The sequence below is a fragment of the Phyllobates terribilis genome, unplaced genomic scaffold, assembly GCF_046119375.1.
Source record: "Phyllobates terribilis strain yellow unplaced genomic scaffold, ASM4611937v1 Scaffold_377__1_contigs__length_1856515, whole genome shotgun sequence".
NCBI classification, from domain to species: Eukaryota; Metazoa; Chordata; class Amphibia; order Anura; family Dendrobatidae; genus Phyllobates; species Phyllobates terribilis.
Genome location: NW_027363137.1, coordinates 335,535 through 355,722, shown reverse-complemented (window position 1 = coordinate 355,722; position 20,188 = coordinate 335,535). Strand labels below are relative to the sequence as shown.

Genomic DNA, 20,188 nt, shown 5'->3' with positions numbered 1-20,188 from the left:
GTACTGCACAACACTGCTCATCCCCAATCACACTCTCTATCACATCACGCATCCTATTTGCCATTAATTTTGCGTAGATCTTATAATCACAGTTCAATAATGTTATTGGCCTCCAGTTTTTCAGACTCTTCAAATCACCCTTTTTCGGAATCAATACAACCATACCTGCACGCATACTACCTGCCACCTCCATATTTTCCCACATATACTTACAAAAATCCACAAAATCACTCCCAATCACATCCCACATCATGCGGTAAAATTCTACTGGAAGACCATCCCCCCCCGGCGTCTTATTCAAAGCCATACTACACATAACCTTCCATACTTCATCACTTGTCACAGCATCCATCACCCTCTCTCTTTCCGCCTCATTCAATTTACTCTCTAACGTACTCAAAACATCATTCTCCAAACACTCATCCCTCCACTTTACAGCATACAAATCCTCATAAAACTTTGCCACTTCCTCACACATATCCTCTCCACTCACCTCGCTTCCATCTGCTCCATTCAACACACACATATTTTGCTTTTTCCCAAAAACCTTCTTGAAAAAAAAACGTGAACATTTTTCATCATACTCCAAATTATCAACTTTTGCTCTAAAGACAATACTCCTCCCTTTTTCCAACAAGAACTCATGAACCTCCTTTTTCACTTGTAAAATATCCTCCTCCACCTCCATCCCTCCCTCCCTCAATTTATACAAGAAACTTAAACGTGCATTTAAACTCACAAAATGTCTCCTCTTGACTGCTGCCATCTTATAACCCAAATTTTTGAAAAAATTTTTTGTCTGTTTTTTAACCCAATCCCACCACCCACAAACATTCCCAAAACCATTTTTACACTCACACCACTCCTCATACCGTCTTGCATATTCCTTTCTTACTTCCTCATACTCCAATAACTTAACATTCAACTTCCACAAACCTTTCCCAAACACCCCATTCACATTCACATCCAACTCACACGACATGCACACATGATCTGAAAACAAAACATTCTCCTGCTTATAGTCAACAGGAATTATATTTTTTGAAATAAAACAGTAATCCAATCTAGATTGTATTCTTCCACTTTCGGAAAAGAAGGTATTTAACAAAGGCCTCACTTTACATACACTTTGCATATCATGCAAATCAAAATCACTAACCAACTCTAACAAAGTTTTCCCAGACACATCCACATTCACTCTCCCCACATCACAATTCATATCACCCACAATCACCACAGGCATTCTTCCCGGAACAAAAAGTTTAATTTTTTCAAATAACTTTTTCCGGTCATTTTTCTCCACCGGCGCATAAACATTAATAACACAAAATTTAACATTTTTATACTCAAAATTTGCTAAAATGCACCTCCCCACATCAATCACCACATAATCACTCAAAACCACCTCCCTCCCTTTAACTAAAATCCCCACACCATCATTTTTATTACATGCACTCCCCGACCACACAGATGCTCCATGAGACCATTCATCTCCTCTCACCCCATCCACCACTCCACACTCTTGCAAACAAAAAATCGATGCATTCTTCATAGCCAAAAAATCAAAAATTGCAGCCCTCCTGGCCTTATTTTTAAACACTCTCACATTTTGTGAAATTATAGTAAAACCCATTTTTTCCTTTTTTAAACCTCCTAAAAAAAAACGAAAACAGAAAGGTTACAAAAACACTACAAAAACTCCACTCACAAGAAAAAGCCTTTGACTTAAGTCAAAGCTTATAATAGGCATTATCACGCATATTGCAAGGCAACCTTAACCAGCACCCCCACTATCTTCTTCCACCATCTGAACCGAGCAACTCGTTTCCGAGCCGCTAGCAGCATCACCATCACCCCACCTTGCTTTCTTGGCACCCACTTTTCGCTGCGGTGCCTTGATATCTTCTTCATCATTTGCCCCACCACCCTCCCTGTGACACTTTCTACTCCCCCCACCCTCATCGGAGAAGTACTCCTCAATATTCTCAGGATCTGAAGGGTGTGATGACCCTTCCCCAGTTTCCATACAATCTGCAGCATCTACAGCGTCCTGAAAGTCCAACGTATCCGGACACCTTCCTTCTCCCGCTGCATTCATCTGCCCCTCCATTCTCCTCAATTCTTTCACAAGCTCCTTCTCCATTTTAGGTGCCTTTTTCTCCTTCTGGTAAGCAGGCCTCAGACTCACAGTTTCAGGGGCAGACCTTTCACTCCGCCTCCTCTGCTCTCTCTCCATTCTAGCAGTTTCTCTTTCTATCTGCTGCAAAACCCTCCTCTCCTCCTCCTCCTTCTTCCTCTCCTTATCAGTTTTCCTGGGCACACCCTGCGGGCAATCTTTAAACATGTGCTCACCACTTCCACACATGTCACAAGCCTTGGGCTTCGGGCACGCACTTGCCACATGCCCCTCCTCTTTGCAGTTACGGCAACATTGCCCTTTCTTACATGCATCCTGCACATGTCCAAAGCAGTAACATTTCCTGCAATACATAGGCTGCCCTACATAGTAAAGGAAGCCCCTATGTCCCGCCACAGAAAAATTCGCAGGAGGATGTCTAAAGCCTCCCACACTTCCAGGATCCTTCTTCAGTTTCACCCGAAACTTGTATTTGCAGTTGAAAATACCTAAAGAATTAAACTGCTTTTCCCCTTTACGCACATAATCACAGTACCGTGCAAGGAAGCCTTCAAGCAATGCTGGCTCAGTAAAAGGGTTATAAACTGTTACCCACACAATCTTTTCTTGAAGTCCAAACAAGGGTTCAAACCACACCCCTTCCAAAAAAGGATCATCAGTGTGACTCCGAAGCCACTCAAACACATCAAGGCAGGTATTTTCTTCTACAAAAGTCACGTCATATGTACCTGATTTAGGAAACTCGTTGACGCTGTAGAAGTCGCCTCGTTTTGCTCCAGCTTTTCCTTCCAAAAGTTTCTCCACGATGAAGGACACATTATTCCTCTCGGAAACTGATGGATCCACTCCAATTCGGATAGTATTCTTCACGAAGTTCATCTTCAAAACCTGTCGGTATATTACCACAGAAAATCGCCAAATCCTTTCGCAAAAAGGCCTGGATTCCTCCAGAGAACTCGCACCTATCAGGCTGCAACCAAATGGTCTTAGCCAAAAGGCCGAGAAGCGATAACCAGAATTGGTTTCAAACTACGGAGCCACCCAAGGATCCTGAAAAGTCCATTTGTGGAGATGAGCTCCTGGACTCCCGTTAAGAAGACATGTTGTCAACCTCTAGATCCCTTACATGCCTGCACTTTTCGGCTTGCTGCTGCTGCAATCCACGCGTTTTAGATCTGCATAACTCCACCTCTTTAAACACAGCACCTTCACCCCCTGCTGTTCCCACCCGCCTCAACACCGTTGGAAGGGAGGAGAACCAATTAAGGCGGGGGGTGGGGTGGAACGAGCAGCTGTCTACCCTTAGCAGGAGGGCTCCTGATTACATACCTCTCCTGCTGCTGCTGCTGCTGGCTGTCCAGCAGCAGACTGAAGGTGGCTGCTGCTGTGCACAGGTATATAAAGGCTCAGAGCCTATTATGACACGCGCAGGCAGCGTTCCATTGCCACATTCCATCTACTGCAGGCAGGATACCTGGCTGGCTGAATGTCGCTGAGAAGCTCACAGAGACCGCCATAAGCAACAGTTTAACAGAATGCCACAGACTAATCAACCAAACTTTTTGGGTTGGGTTCTCTTTTATAGTCTGCAGGCATTAAATGAAAGAAGTCAGTGTTCCAGCAGAAGGAGACAACGTTTCAGAAAAGGCATTGTAGCAAACCAAAAAAGAAATTTTAAGCGCAGCAGAGTAACCAGCGCACATACCTGTTAGCTCAGGTGAGTTTAAAAGGCTGCTGTTGATAACAAGGGCATTTGCTAAATAGATGGTGTGTGTGCAACAATATACTGAAAGGTCAATTATATTGTGCAGCTTATCTCACCACCTGTAGTTATTTAGGTGAAAGCTCCAAAATGCTTGCCTAATATGTCTGTTTATCCAAAAGGAAGTAAAAAGGGAGAGCTAGAAAGATAGCATTGCATCACATTACATGGCAATGCAATGCACAGTTGCTGAAGTTGAACCAAAATGAGCTTGTAATCTGGCTTCTGCAACTTTGAACATGAAAAATCCAATGAGGAGAAGAAAAGCAAAGCCAAAGAGTCCATCCCAAAATCCGACAAACAAGCAAAATGAACAAAAAACATTGAATTCAATTCTTTCTGATTTTAGAAACTGCATTAAAGAAGGGGTGCACCGGTCCTGGAGATACTGCAATACCAGGTCAATGCGTGGAGTGGACAGAGCAAGCTCTTTTTCCATCTCCCTGTTCTAAAAATCCATTTAATATATGGTCCCCAGATAGGGGACGTATCAGATATTAAACTGATAAGAACAGATACTACACTTGATCTTAGCCAAAAGGCCGAGAAGCGATAACCAGAATTGGTTTCAAACTACGGAGCCACCCAAGGATCCTGAAAAGTCCATTTGTGGAGATGAGCTCCTGGACTCCCGTTAAGAAGACATGTTGTCAACCTCTAGATCCCTTACATGCCTGCACTTTTCGGCTTGCTGCTGCTGCAATCCACGCGTTTTAGATCTGCATAACTCCACCTCTTTAAACACAGCACCTTCACCCCCTGCTGTTCCCACCCGCCTCAACACCGTTGGAAGGGAGGAGAACCAATTAAGGCGGGGGGTGGGGTGGAACGAGCAGCTGTCTACCCTTAGCAGGAGGGCTCCTGATTACATACCTCTCCTGCTGCTGCTGCTGCTGGCTGTCCAGCAGCAGACTGAAGGTGGCTGCTGCTGTGCACAGGTATATAAAGGCTCAGAGCCTATTATGACACGCGCAGCCAGCGTTCCATTGCCACATTCCATCTACTGCAGGCAGGATACCTGGCTGGCTGAATGTCGCTGAGAAGCTCACAGAGACCGCCATAAGCAACAGTTTAACAGAATGCCACAGACTAATCAACCAAACTTTTTGGGTTGGGTTCTCTTTTATAGTCTGCAGGCATTAAATGAAAGAAGTCAGTGTTCCAGCAGAAGGAGACAACGTTTCAGAAAAGGCATTGTAGCAAACCAAAAAAGAAATTTTAAGCGCAGCAGAGTAACCAGCGCACATACCTGTTAGCTCAGGTGAGTTTAAAAGGCTGCTGTTGATAACAAGGGCATTTGCTAAATAGATGGTGTGTGTGCAACAATATACTGAAAGGTCAATTATATTGTGCAGCTTATCTCACCACCTGTAGATATTTAGGTGAAAGCTCCAAAATGCTTGCCTAATATGTCTGTTTATCCAAAAGGAAGTAAAAAGGGAGAGCTAGAAAGATAGCATTGCATCACATTACATGGCAATGCAATGCACAGTTGCTGAAGTTGAACCAAAATGAGCTTGTAATCTGGCTTCTGCAACTTTGAACATGAAAAATCCAATGAGGAGAAGAAAAGCAAAGCCAAAGAGTCCATCCCAAAATCCGACAAACAAGCAAAATGAACAAAAAACATTGAATTCAATTCTTTCTGATTTTAGAAACTGCATTAAAGAAGGGGTGCACCGGTCCTGGAGATACTGCAATACCAGGTCAATGCGTGGAGTGGACAGAGCAAGCTCTTTTTCCATCTCCCTGTTCTAAAAATCCATTTAATATATGGTCCCCAGATAGGGGACGTATCAGATATTAAACTGATAAGAACAGATACTACACTTGATCTTAGCCAAAAGGCCGAGAAGCGATAACCAGAATTGGTTTCAAACTACGGAGCCACCCAAGGATCCTGAAAAGTCCATTTGTGGAGATGAGCTCCTGGACTCCCGTTAAGAAGACATGTTGTCAACCTCTAGATCCCTTACATGCCTGCACTTTTCGGCTTGCTGCTGCTGCAATCCACGCGTTTTAGATCTGCATAACTCCACCTCTTTAAACACAGCACCTTCACCCCCTGCTGTTCCCACCCGCCTCAACACCGTTGGAAGGGAGGAGAACCAATTAAGGCGGGGGGTGGGGTGGAACGAGCAGCTGTCTACCCTTAGCAGGAGGGCTCCTGATTACATACCTCTCCTGCTGCTGCTGCTGCTGGCTGTCCAGCAGCAGACTGAAGGTGGCTGCTGCTGTGCACAGGTATATAAAGGCTCAGAGCCTATTATGACACGCGCAGCCAGCGTTCCATTGCCACATTCCATCTACTGCAGGCAGGATACCTGGCTGGCTGAATGTCGCTGAGAAGCTCACAGAGACCGCCATAAGCAACAGTTTAACAGAATGCCACAGACTAATCAACCAAACTTTTTGGGTTGGGTTCTCTTTTATAGTCTGCAGGCATTAAATGAAAGAAGTCAGTGTTCCAGCAGAAGGAGACAACGTTTCAGAAAAGGTATTGTAGCAAACCAAAAAAGAAATTTTAAGCGCAGCAGAGTAACCAGCGCACATACCTGTTAGCTCAGGTGAGTTTAAAAGGCTGCTGTTGATAACAAGGGCATTTGCTAAATAGATGGTGTGTGTGCAACAATATACTGAAAGGTCAATTATATTGTGCAGCTTATCTCACCACCTGTAGTTATTTAGGTGAAAGCTCCAAAATGCTTGCCTAATATGTCTGTTTATCCAAAAGGAAGTAAAAAGGGAGAGCTAGAAAGATAGCATTGCATCACATTACATGGCAGTGCAATGCACAGTTGCTGAAGTTGAACCAAAATGAGCTTGTAATCTGGCTTCTGCAACTTTGAACATGAAAAATCCAATGAGGAGAAGAAAAGCAAAGCCAAAGAGTCCATCCCAAAATCCGACAAACAAGCAAAATGAACAAAAAACATTGAATTCAATTCTTTCTGATTTTAGAAACTGCATTAAAGAAGGGGTGCACCGGTCCTGGAGATACTGCAATACCAGGTCAATGCGTGGAGTGGACAGAGCAAGCTCTTTTTCCATCTCCCTGTTCTAAAAATCCATTTAATATATGGTCCCCAGATAGGGGACGTATCAGATATTAAACTGATAAGAACAGATACTACACTTGATCTTAGCCAAAAGGCCGAGAAGCGATAACTAGAATTGGTTTCAAACTACGGAGCCACCCAAGGATCCTGAAAAGTCCATTTGTGGAGATGAGCTCCTGGACTCCCGTTAAGAAGACATGTTGTCAACCTCTAGATCCCTTACATGCCTGCACTTTTCGGCTTGCTGCTGCTGCAATCCACGCGTTTTAGATCTGCATAACTCCACCTCTTTAAACACAGCACCTTCACCCCCTGCTGTTCCCACCCGCCTCAACACCGTTGGAAGGGAGGAGAACCAATTAAGGCGGTGGGTGGGGTGGAACGAGCAGCTGTCTACCCTTAGCAGGAGGGCTCCTGATTACATACCTCTCCTGCTGCTGCTGCTGCTGGCTGTCCAGCAGCAGACTGAAGGTGGCTGCTGCTGTGCACAGGTATATAAAGGCTCAGAGCCTATTATGACACGCGCAGCCAGCGTTCCATTGCCACATTCCATCTACTGCAGGCAGGATACCTGGCTGGCTGAATGTCGCTGAGAAGCTCACAGAGACCGCCATAAACAACAGTTTAACAGAATGCCACAGACTAATCAACCAAACTTTTTGGGTTGGGTTCTCTTTTATAGTCTGCAGGCATTAAATGAAAGAAGTCAGTGTTCCAGCAGAAGGAGACAACGTTTCAGAAAAGGCATTGTAGCAAACCAAAAAAGAAATTTTAAGCGCAGCAGAGTAACCAGCGCACATACCTGTTAGCTCAGGTGAGTTTAAAAGGCTGCTGTTGATAACAAGGGCATTTGCTAAATAGATGGTGTGTGTGCAACAATATACTGAAAGGTCAATTATATTGTGCAGCTTATCTCACCACCTGTAGTTATTTAGGTGAAAGCTCCAAAATGCTTGCCTAATATGTCTGTTTATCCAAAAGGAAGTAAAAAGGGAGAGCTAGAAAGATAGCATTGCATCACATTACATGGCAATGCAATGCACAGTTGCTGAAGTTGAACCAAAATGAGCTTGTAATCTGGCTTCTGCAACTTTGAACATGAAAAATCCAATGAGGAGAAGAAAAGCAAAGCCAAAGAGTCCATCCCAAAATCCGACAAACAAGCAAAATGAACAAAAAACATTGAATTCAATTCTTTCTGATTTTAGAAACTGCATTAAAGAAGGGGTGCACCGGTCCTGGAGATACTGCAATACCAGGTCAATGCGTGGAGTGGACAGAGCAAGCTCTTTTTCCATCTCCCTGTTCTAAAAATCCATTTAATATATGGTCCCCAGATAGGGGACGTATCAGATATTAAACTGATAAGAACAGATACTACACTTGATCTTAGCCAAAAGGCCGAGAAGCGATAACCAGAATTGGTTTCAAACTACAGAGCCACCCAAGGATCCTGAAAAGTCCATTTGTGGAGATGAGCTCCTGGACTCCCGTTAAGAAGACATGTTGTCAACCTCTAGATCCCTTACATGCCTGCACTTTTCGGCTTGCTGCTGCTGCAATCCACGCGTTTTAGATCTGCATAACTCCACCTCTTTAAACACAGCACCTTCACCCCCTGCTGTTCCCACCCGCCTCAACACCGTTGGAAGGGAGGAGAACCAATTAAGGCGGGGGGTGGGGTGGAACGAGCAGCTGTCTACCCTTAGCAGGAGGGCTCCTGATTACATACCTCTCCTGCTGCTGCTGCTGGCTGTCCAGCAGCAGACTGAAGGTGGCTGCTGCTGTGCACAGGTATATAAAGGCTCAGAGCCTATTATGACACGCGCAGCCAGCGTTCCATTGCCACATTCCATCTACTGCAGGCAGGATACCTGGCTGGCTGAATGTCGCTGAGAAGCTCACAGAGACCGCCATAAGCAACAGTTTAACAGAATGCCACAGACTAATCAACCAAACTTTTTGGGTTGGGTTCTCTTTTATAGTCTGCAGGCATTAAATGAAAGAAGTCAGTGTTCCAGCAGAAGGAGACAACGTTTCAGAAAAGGCATTGTAGCAAACCAAAAAAGAAATTTTAAGTGCAGCAGAGTAACCAGCGCACATACCTGTTAGCTCAGGTGAGTTTAAAAGGCTGCTGTTGATAACAAGGGCATTTGCTAAATAGATGGTGTGTGTGCAACAATATACTGAAAGGTCAATTATATTGTGCAGCTTATCTCACCACCTGTAGTTATTTAGGTGAAAGCTCCAAAATGCTTGCCTAATATGTCTGTTTATCCAAAAGGAAGTAAAAAGGGAGAGCTAGAAAGATAGCATTGCATCACATTACATGGCAATGCAATGCACAGTTGCTGAAGTTGAACCAAAATGAGCTTGTAATCTGGCTTCTGCAACTTTGAACATGAAAAATCCAATGAGGAGAAGAAAAGCAAAGCCAAAGAGTCCATCCCAAAATCCGACAAACAAGCAAAATGAACAAAAAACATTGAATTCAATTCTTTCTGATTTTAGAAACTGCATTAACCCCTTAAGCCCCGCGGGTGGTTTGCACGTTAATGACCGGGCCAATTTTTACAATTCTGACCACTGTCACTTTATGAGGTAATTACTCTCGAACGCTTCAACGGATCCCCCTGATTCTGAGATTTTTTTTTCGTGACATATTGTACTTCATGATTGTGGAAAAATTTCTTCGATATCACTTGCGTTTATTTGTGAAAAAAACGGAAATTTGGCGAAAATTTTGAAAATTTTGCAATTTTCAAAATTTGAATTTTTAAGCCCTGAAATCAGAGCGATATGTCACACAAAAGAGTTAATAAATAACATTTCCCACATGTCTACTTTACATCAGCACAATTTTGGAACCAAAATTTTTTTTTGTTAGGGAGCTATAAGGGTTAAAAGTTGACCAGCGATTTCTCATTTTTCCAACAAAATTTACAAAACCATTTTTTTAGGGACCACATCACATTTGAAGGCACTTTGAGAGGTCTTTATGACAGAAAATACCCAAAAGTGACACCATTCTAAAAACTGCACCCCTCAAGGTGCTCAAAACCACATTCAAGAACTTTATTAACCCTTCAGGTGCTTCACAGGAATTTTTTGAATGTGAAAGAAAAAAATGAACATTTAACTTTTTTCACAAAAATGTTAATTTAGACCCAATTTTTTCTATTTTCACAGGGGTAACAAGAAAAAATGGACCCCAAAATTTGTTGTGCAATTTCCCCTGGGCACGCAGATACCCAATATTTGGGGAAAAAATACTGTTAGGGCGCACGGCAGGGCTCGGAAGGGAAGGAGCGCTATTTGACTTTTTGATTGTAAAATTTGCTTGAATAATTAGCGGACGCCATGTTGTGTTTGGAGAGCCCATGTGTGCCCAAACTTTGGAGCTCCCCCACAAGTGACCCCATTTTGGAAACTAGACCCCCCAAGGCACCTTTCTAGATGCATAGTGAGCACTTGGAACCCCCAGGTGCTTCACAAATTGATTCGTAACAATGAAAAAGTGAAAAAAAAAAACACTTTTTCATTTTTATGAATCAATTTGTGAAGCACCTGAGGGTTCCAAGTGCTCACAATGCATCTAGATAGGTGCCTTGGGGGGTCTAGTTTCCAAAATGGGGTCACTTGTGGGGGAGCTCCAATGTTTGGGCACACAGCGGCTCTCCAAACGCAACATGGTGTCGCTAACAATTTGAGCCGATTTTCCGTTAAATTTGTTAGAGGACACCATGTTGCATTTAGAGAGTCCCTGTGTGCCCAAACATTGGAGCTCCCCCACAAGTGACCCCATTTTGGAAACTAGACCCCCCAAGGCACCTATCTAGATGCATAGTGAGCACTTGGAACCCCCAGGTGCTTCACAAATTGATTCGTAACAATGAAAAAGTGAAAAAAAAAACACTTTCATTTGTATGAATCAATTTGTGAAGCACCTGAGGGTTCCAAGTGCTCACTATGCATCTAGATAGGTGCCTTGGGTGGTCTAGTTTCCAAAATGGGGTCACTTGTGGGGGAGCTCCAATATTTGGGCACACAGCGGCTCTCTAAATGCAACATGGTGTCCGCTAACAAATTTAAAGCAAAATTGGCTCAAATTGTTAGCGACACCATGTTGCGTTTGGAGAGCTGCTGTGTGCCCAAACATTGGAGCTCCCCCACAAGTGACCCCATTTTGGAAACTAGACCCCCCAAGGCACCTATCTAGATGCATAGTGAGCACTTGGAACCCCCAGGTGCTTCACAAATTGATTCGTAACAATGAAAAAGTGGAAAAAAAAACACTTTTTCATTTTTATGAATCAATTTGTGAAGCACCTGGGGGTTCCAACTGCTCACTATGCATCTAGATAGGTGCCTTGGGGGGTCTAGTTTCCAAAATGGGGTCACTTGTGGGAGAGCTCCAATGTTTGGGCACACAGGGACTCTCTAAATGCAACATGGTATCCGCTAACAAATTGAATGGAAAATCGGCTCAAATTGTTAGCGGACGCCACATTGCGTTTGGAGAGCCCCTCTGTGCCCAAACTTTGGAGCTCCCCCACAAGTGACCCCATTTTGGAAACTAGACCCCCCAAGGCACCTTTCTAGATGCATAGTGAGCACTTGGAACCCCCAGGTGCTTCACAAATTGATTCGTAATAATGAAAAAGTGAAAAAAAAAACACTTTTTCATTTTTACGAATTAATTTGTGAAGCACCTAGGGGTTCCAAGTGCTCACTATGCATCTAGATAGGTGCCTTGGGGGGTCTAGTTTCCAAAATGGGGTCACTTGTGGAGGAGCTCCAATGTTTGGGCACACAGGGACTCTCCAAATGCAACATGATATCCGCTAACAATTTGAGCCGACAATTTGTTAGCGGATATCATGTTGCATTTGGAGAGTCCCTGTGTGCCCAAACATTGGAGCTCCCCCACAAGTGACCCCATTTTGGAAACTAGACCCCCCAAGGCACCTATCTAGATTCATAGTGAGCACTTGGAACCCCAGGTGCTTCACAAATTGATTCAGAATAATGAAAAAGTGTTTTTTTTTTCACTTTTTCATTTTTACGAATCAATTTGTGAAGCACCTGGGGGTTCCAAGTGCTCACTATGCATCTAGAAAGGTGCCTTGGGGGGTCTAGTTTCCAAAATGGGGTCACTTGTGGGGGAGCTCCAAAGTTTGGGCACAGAGGGGCTCTCCAAACGCAATGTGGTGTCCGCTAACAATTTGAGCCGATTTTCCATTCAATTTGTTAGCGGATACCATGTTGCATTTAGAGAGTCCCTGTGTGCCCAAACATTGGAGCTCCCCCACAAGTGACCCCATTTTGGAAACTAGACCCCCCAAGGCACCTATCTAGATGCATAGTGAGCACTTGGAACCCCTAGGTGCTTCACAAATTAATTCATAAAAATGAAAAAGTGTTTTATTTTCACTTTTTCATTTTTACGAATCAATTTGTGAAGCACCTGGGGGTTCTAAGTGCTCAATATGCATCTAGATAGGTGCCTTGGGGGGTCTAGTTTCCAAAATGGGGTCAGTTGTGGGGGAGCTCCAATGTTTGGACACACAGGGGCTCTCCAAACGCAACATGGCGTCCGCTAACAATTTGAGCCGATTTTCCATTCAATTTGTTAGCGGACACCATGTCGCGTTTGGAGAGCCCGTGATGTGCCTAAACAGTGGAGCTCCACCACAAGTGTCCCCATTTTGGAAACTATACCCCTCAAAGATTTTATTAAGGTGTATAGTGAACATTTTGAACCCAGAGGTACGGCACATTATTTGTTTACGTTAGGTCATCATATTGAATAAGTTTTCATTATTCTTGAGCGCAAGTGCTCGCTACTTGAGTTTGCATCGGGTATTCAGGTATGCACCATGTACAGCGTGTGCTCGAGTGACATGCTCGAGTCCCTGCTCCGCATGTTTCACGGTTATTAGACACCCAAAAAAAAACATGCGGGGATCGCTCGTGCATGGCAGGCAATCCCCGTAAAGTTTTTTGGCCGCGAAGCATATGGGGCAGAGACTCGAGCATGTCACTCAAATACCCACGATACTAAATGCATACCAGAGCACCCGATGCAAACTCAAGTAGCGAGCACTTGCTCTCAACACTAGTCGCCATATCGTCATCTTTTTTTCTTACTTTTGAAAAAAATCCCAACCCCAGCCCTAACCCTAGCACAACCCTAGCCCCAGCACAACCCTAGCCCCAGCACAACCCTAGCCCCAGCACAACCCTAGCCCCAGCACAACCCTAGCCCCAGCAGAACCCTAGCCCCAAACCCAGCCCTAACCCTAGCCCAATCCTAACTCAAGAGTTTATTTTTGACGCCGTTCCTTGTGCGGTATAAGTGATTAGACGACTTTATTCTTCGGGTCGGTGTGATTACAGCAATGCCAGAATCATATGGGGTTTTTATGACTGACAGCTGTCACACACTAAAAGACGCATTTTTTGTAAAATCTAGTTTTTGCATCGCCATATTTTGAGAGCTATAATTTTTCCAGATTTTGGCAGACAGTCATGTGACGGCTCGTTTTTTGCGGGATGACTTGACGTTGTTATTGGTGCCATTTTCAGGCACGTGACATTTTTTGATCGCTTTCTATTCCGATTTTTGGGAGGCAGAATAAACAAAAACCAACAATTCAGGAATTGTTTTTTTTTTTTTTTTTTATTCTGTTCCGCGTGTGGTAAAATTGATGAGGCAGCTTTACTCTTCGGGTCAGTACGTTTACAGCGGTACCACATTTGTATCATTTTTCTATGTTTTGGCGCTTATACACAATAAAAGCTATTTTATAGAAAAAAATATTTTTTAGTATCGCTTTATTCTGAGAGCTATAACTTTTTTATTTTTCGGCTGATGGAGCTATATGGTGGCTTGTTTTTTTGCGGGACGAGATGACGTTTTCAGCGGTATCATTTTTATTTATATGCGTCTTTTTGATCGCGTGTTATTCCACTTTTTGTTTGGCGGTATGGTGATAAAGCATTGTTTTTTGCTTGGTTTTTTTTTTTTTTTTTTACCGTGTTCACTGAAGGGGTTAACTAGTGGGACAGTTTTATAGGTCAGGTTGTTCCGGACGCGGCGATACCAAATATGTGTACTTTTATTGTTTTTTTTTTATTTTTTTTATAATAATATTTATTGATGGGTACATTATATTTTTATTTTTGGTGTATTATTTTTTTTATTTTTTTATAATATTTTTGCACATTTTTTTTTTTTTTTTTTTCCACTTTCACACAGTTTATACACTTTATTACTTTGTCCCACTCTGGGACTTTCACTTTTTTTTTTCTGATCGCCTGCATGGCACAGGAATGGAGCACCATCCCTATGCCATGAAGGCTGTCAGAAGTGCACAGTGTGAAGATTGCTTGGAGATGCACTGCGCATGTCCAAGCAATCTTCCTGCTCTCTGGTGACCCGGATGTTGTCATGACGACATCGGGTCGTCATGGCAACACCCGGGAAGCCTTTGCAGACTGCGCTGGAAGCCGGAAGAGGAGGTGAGTATCGCCGATCACCTCCCCTTGCCCCCGCAATGCCGCGATCGACTTCGATCGACTTCGATCGCAGCATCGCGGGGGTTAATGTGCTGGGAGCGGTGCGTGACCGCTCCCTGCACATAGTACCGGGTGTCAGCTGTGACAATCAGCTGACACCCGGCGGCGATCGCGCCCGCACAGCCTGTGTGCGCGCGCGATCGCGATGACGTACTAATACGGGTCTGGCTCTTAAGTCCCAGGGCACAGACGCGTATTAGTACGTCAGATGTTATTAAGGGGTTAAAGAAGGGGTGCACCGGTCCTGGAGATACTGCAATACCAGGTCAATGCGTGGAGTGGACAGAGCAAGCTCTTTTTCCATCTCCCTGTTCTAAAAATCCATTTAATATATGGTCCCCAGATAGGGGACGTATCAGATATTAAACTGATAAGAACAGATACTACACTTGATCTTAGCCAAAAGGCCGAGAAGCGATAACCAGAATTGGTTTCAAACTACGGAGCCACCCAAGGATCCTGAAAAGTCCATTTGTGGAGATGAGCTCCTGGACTCCCGTTAAGAAGACATGTTGTCAACCTCTAGATCCCTTACATGCCTGCACTTTTCGGCTTGCTGCTGCTGCAATCCACGCGTTTTAGATCTGCATAACTCCACCTCTTTAAACACAGCACCTTCACCCCCTGCTGTTCCCACCCGCCTCAACACCGTTGGAAGGGAGGAGAACCAATTAAGGCGGGGGGTGGGGTGGAACGAGCAGCTGTCTACCCTTAGCAGGAGGGCTCCTGATTACATACCTCTCCTGCTGCTGCTGCTGCTGGCTGTCCAGCAGCAGACTGAAGGTGGCTGCTGCTGTGCACAGGTATATAAAGGCTCAGAGCCTATTATGACACGCGCAGCCAGCGTTCCATTGCCACATTCCATCTACTGCAGGCAGGATACCTGGCTGGCTGAATGTCGCTGAGAAGCTCACAGAGACCGCCATAAGCAACAGTTTAACAGAATGCCACAGACTAATCAACCAAACTTTTTGGGTTGGGTTCTCTTTTATAGTCTGCAGGCATTAAATGAAAGAAGTCAGTGTTCCAGCAGAAGGAGACAACGTTTCAGAAAAGGCATTGTAGCAAACCAAAAAAGAAATTTTAAGCGCAGCAGAGTAACCAGCGCACATACCTGTTAGCTCAGGTGAGTTTAAAAGGCTGCTGTTGATAACAAGGGCATTTGCTAAATAGATGGTGTGTGTGCAACAATATACTGAAAGGTCAATTATATTGTGCAGCTTATCTCACCACCTGTAGTTATTTAGGTGAAAGCTCCAAAATGCTTGCCTAATATGTCTGTTTATCCAAAAGGAAGTAAAAAGGGAGAGCTAGAAAGATAGCATTGCATCACATTACATGGCAATGCAATGCACAGTTGCTGAAGTTGAACCAAAATGAGCTTGTAATCTGGCTTCTGCAACTTTGAACATGAAAAATCCAATGAGGAGAAGAAAAGCAAAGCCAAAGAGTCCATCCCAAAATCCGACAAACAAGCAAAATGAACAAAAAACATTGAATTCAATTCTTTCTGATTTTAGAAACTGCATTAAAGAAGGGGTGCACCGGTCCTGGAGATACTGCAATACCAGGTCAATGCGTGGAGTGGACAGAGCAAGCTCTTTTTCCATCTCCCTGTTCTAAAAATCCATTTAATATATGGTCCCCAGATAGGGGACGTATCAGATATTAAACTGATAAGAACAGATACTACACTTGATCTTAGCCAAAAGGCCGAGAAGCGATAACCAGAATTGGTTTCAAACTACGGAGCCACCCAAGGATCCTGAAAAGTCCATTTGTGGAGATGAGCTCCTGGACTCCCGTTAAGAAGACATGTTGTCAACCTCTAGATCCCTTACATGCCTGCACTTTTCGGCTTGCTGCTGCTGCAATCCACGCGTTTTAGATCTGCATAACTCCACCTCTTTAAACACAGCACCTTCACCCCCTGCTGTTCCCACCCGCCTCAACACCGTTGGAAGGGAGGAGAACCAATTAAGGCGGGGGGTGGGGTGGAACGAGCAGCTGTCTACCCTTAGCAGGAGGGCTCCTGATTACATACCTCTCCTGCTGCTGCTGCTGCTGGCTGTCCAGCAGCAGACTGAAGGTGGCTGCTGCTGTGCACAGGTATATAAAGGCTCAGAGCCTATTATGACACGCGCAGCCAGCGTTCCATTGCCACATTCCATCTACTGCAGGCAGGATACCTGGCTGGCTGAATGTCGCTGAGAAGCTCACAGAGACCGCCATAAGCAACAGTTTAACAGAATGCCACAGACTAATCAACCAAACTTTTTGGGTTGGGTTCTCTTTTATAGTCTGCAGGCATTAAATGAAAGAAGTCAGTGTTCCAGCAGAAGGAGACAACGTTTCAGAAAAGGCATTGTAGCAAACCAAAAAAGAAATTTTAAGCGCAGCAGAGTAACCAGCGCACATACCTGTTAGCTCAGGTGAGTTTAAAAGGCTGCTGTTGATAACAAGGGCATTTGCTAAATAGATGGTGTGTGTGCAACAATATACTGAAAGGTCAATTATATTGTGCAGCTTATCTCACCACCTGTAGTTATTTAGGTGAAAGCTCCAAAATGCTTGCCTAATATGTCTGTTTATCCAAAAGGAAGTAAAAAGGGAGAGCTAGAAAGATAGCATTGCATCACATTACATGGCAATGCAATGCACAGTTGCTGAAGTTGAACCAAAATGAGCTTGTAATCTGGCTTCTGCAACTTTGAACATGAAAAATCCAATGAGGAGAAGAAAAGCAAAGCCAAAGAGTCCATCCCAAAATCCGACAAACAAGCAAAATGAACAAAAAACATTGAATTCAATTCTTTCTGATTTTAGAAACTGCATTAAAGAAGGGGTGCACCGGTCCTGGAGATACTGCAATACCAGGTCAATGCGTGGAGTGGACAGAGCAAGCTCTTTTTCCATCTCCCTGTTCTAAAAATCCATTTAATATATGGTCCCCAGATAGGGGACGTATCAGATATTAAACTGATAAGAACAGATACTACACTTGATCTTAGCCAAAAGGCCGAGAAGCGATAACCAGAATTGGTTTCAAACTACGGAGCCACCCAAGGATCCTGAAAAGTCCATTTGTGGAGATGAGCTCCTGGACTCCCGTTAAGAAGACATGTTGTCAACCTCTAGATCCCTTACATGCCTGCACTTTTCGGCTTGCTGCTGCTGCAATCCACGCGTTTTAGATCTGCATAACTCCACCTCTTTAAACACAGCACCTTCACCCCCTGCTGTTCCCACCCGCCTCAACACCGTTGGAAGGGAGGAGAACCAATTAAGGCGGGGGGTGGGGTGGAACGAGCAGCTGTCTACCCTTAGCAGGAGGGCTCCTGATTACATACCTCTCCTGCTGCTGCTGCTGCTGGCTGTCCAGCAGCAGACTGAAGGTGGCTGCTGCTGTGCACAGGTATATAAAGGCTCAGAGCCTATTATGACACGCGCAGCCAGCGTTCCATTGCCACATTCCATCTACTGCAGGCAGGATACCTGGCTGGCTGAATGTCGCTGAGAAGCTCACAGAGACCGCCATAAGCAACAGTTTAACAGAATGCCACAGACTAATCAACCAAACTTTTTGGGTTGGGTTCTCTTTTATAGTCTGCAGGCATTAAATGAAAGAAGTCAGTGTTCCAGCAGAAGGAGACAACGTTTCAGAAAAGGCATTGTAGCAAACCAAAAAAGAAATTTTAAGCGCAGCAGAGTAACCAGCGCACATACCTGTTAGCTCAGGTGAGTTTAAAAGGCTGCTGTTGATAACAAGGGCATTTGCTAAATAGATGGTGTGTGTGCAACAATATACTGAAAGGTCAATTATATTGTGCAGCTTATCTCACCACCTGTAGTTATTTAGGTGAAAGCTCCAAAATGCTTGCCTAATATGTCTGTTTATCCAAAAGGAAGTAAAAAGGGAGAGCTAGAAAGATAGCATTGCATCACATTACATGGCAATGCAATGCACAGTTGCTGAAGTTGAACCAAAATGAGCTTGTAATCTGGCTTCTGCAACTTTGAACATGAAAAATCCAATGAGGAGAAGAAAAGCAAAGCCAAAGAGTCCATCCCAAAATCCGACAAACAAGCAAAATGAACAAAAAACATTGAATTCAATTCTTTCTGATTTTAGAAACTGCATTAAAGAAGGGGTGCACCGGTCCTGGAGATACTGCAATACCAGGTCAATGCGTGGAGTGGACAGAGCAAGCTCTTTTTCCATCTCCCTGTTCTAAAAATCCATTTAATATATGGTCCCCAGATAGGGGACGTATCAGATATTAAACTGATAAGAACAGATTTTTTTGATTGAAGCTGCATCCAAGGCACTGAAAAATGTGACCGAAGTCACACCAAAACAGAGCACGAGGCGAGGATTCATGTGGACCCTTCCCGGAGGAGAGGGTCCCCAATAAACCATCCCCATCCCTCCGAGCCAGAAGGCCACAGCGAGGGTCAGGGATCTCCGATGCTCTCCCTAGCCGAAGCCGGAGAAGAGCCGTTTTCGTGCTCCCAGCTTCCATCTAGGCTGCCACCCTAGTGGAGCTGGAGCCTGTGTTGGTTTCTCAGCCCAAAGCTGACCGGACCTCCGACCGGGTTTATAAAAATTCCCCTTCCTAGCCCGGAGGCCAGGAATAGGGGGGGTTGCTCAGAAAGTATGATTGGCAAAGGTGCGGCGTGCTACGAAGCCAAGTCTTTCTGGGGTTCCCAGTCCCAGTAAGCTTGGACTCCCACCAGGGCGCCTACTCCTGGGGCACATTGCTCCAAAGCCCTCACACTTACCCAGCCTAGTGACTTCGATCCTGGAGGGCCATGTTTTCCATCAGATAACTCTATGAGCCACCAGCCGTACTAACAAGTGCACCAAACCAGTGTGTAATATGCATCAATTTACTAGGGCAGCCCAAGGACAAAACTGCCTTTTCAAAAGATACTACACTTGATCTTAGCCAAAAGGCCGAGAAGCGATAACCAGAATTGGTTTCAAACTACGGAGCCACCCAAGGATCCTGAAAAGTCCATTTGTGGAGATGAGCTCCTGGACTCCCGTTAAGAAGACATGTTGTCAACCTCTAGATCCCTTACATGCCTGCACTTTTCGGCTTGCTGCTGCTGCAATCCACACGTTTTAGATCTGCATAACTCCACCTCTTTAAACACAGCACCTTCACCCCCTGCTGTTCCCACCCGCCTCAACACCGTTGGAAGGGAGGAGAACCAATTAAGGCGGGGGGTGGGGTGGAACGAGCAGCTGTCTACCCTTAGCAGGAGGGCTCCTGATTACATACCTCTCCTGCTGCTGCTGCTGCTGGCTGTCCAGCAGCAGACTGAAGGTGGCTGCTGCTGTGCACAGGTATATAAAGGCTCAGAGCCTATTATGACACGCGCAGCCAGCGTTCCATTGCCACATTCCATCTACTGCAGGCAGGATACCTGGCTGGCTGAATGTCGCTGAGAAGCTCACAGAGACCGCCATAAGCAACAGTTTAACAGAATGCCACAGACTAATCAACCAAACTTTTTGGGTTGGGTTCTCTTTTATAGTCTGCAGGCATTAAATGAAAGAAGTCAGTGTTCCAGCAGAAGGAGACAACGTTTCAGAAAAGGCATTGTAGCAAACCAAAAAAGAAATTTTAAGCGCAGCAGAGT

The 20,188-nt window shown here is 44.6% G+C and overlaps 8 non-coding genes and 1 pseudogene across 8 annotated transcripts; all 9 read right to left on the bottom strand.

Moving 5' to 3' along the window:
* Positions 1-4,262: 4,262 nt before the first annotated feature.
* Positions 4,263-4,453, bottom strand: LOC141223835 (U2 spliceosomal RNA). The gene has a single exon (XR_012291358.1). It is a non-coding gene; the product is annotated as a U2 spliceosomal RNA (small nuclear RNA).
* Positions 4,454-5,568: 1,115 nt separating this feature from the next.
* On the bottom strand, positions 5,569-5,759 carry LOC141223834 (U2 spliceosomal RNA). Its single transcript, XR_012291357.1, has one exon. It is a non-coding gene; the product is annotated as a U2 spliceosomal RNA (small nuclear RNA).
* Positions 5,760-6,874: 1,115 nt separating this feature from the next.
* Positions 6,875-7,065, bottom strand: LOC141223833 (U2 spliceosomal RNA). The gene has a single exon (XR_012291356.1). It is a non-coding gene; the product is annotated as a U2 spliceosomal RNA (small nuclear RNA).
* Positions 7,066-8,180: 1,115 nt separating this feature from the next.
* Positions 8,181-8,371, bottom strand: LOC141223832 (U2 spliceosomal RNA). The gene has a single exon (XR_012291355.1). It is a non-coding gene; the product is annotated as a U2 spliceosomal RNA (small nuclear RNA).
* A 6,396-nt stretch (positions 8,372-14,767) lies between these two features.
* Positions 14,768-14,958, bottom strand: LOC141223831 (U2 spliceosomal RNA). The gene has a single exon (XR_012291354.1). It is a non-coding gene; the product is annotated as a U2 spliceosomal RNA (small nuclear RNA).
* Positions 14,959-16,073: 1,115 nt separating this feature from the next.
* Positions 16,074-16,264, bottom strand: LOC141223830 (U2 spliceosomal RNA). Its single transcript, XR_012291353.1, has one exon. It is a non-coding gene; the product is annotated as a U2 spliceosomal RNA (small nuclear RNA).
* Positions 16,265-17,379: 1,115 nt separating this feature from the next.
* Positions 17,380-17,570, bottom strand: LOC141223828 (U2 spliceosomal RNA). Its single transcript, XR_012291351.1, has one exon. It is a non-coding gene; the product is annotated as a U2 spliceosomal RNA (small nuclear RNA).
* A 1,115-nt stretch (positions 17,571-18,685) lies between these two features.
* LOC141223741 (U2 spliceosomal RNA) lies at positions 18,686-18,868 on the bottom strand. Its single transcript, XR_012291301.1, has one exon. It is a non-coding gene; the product is annotated as a U2 spliceosomal RNA (small nuclear RNA).
* A 524-nt stretch (positions 18,869-19,392) lies between these two features.
* Positions 19,393-19,508, bottom strand: LOC141223798 (U2 spliceosomal RNA; annotated as a pseudogene).
* Between the last annotated feature and the right edge of the window lie 680 nt (positions 19,509-20,188).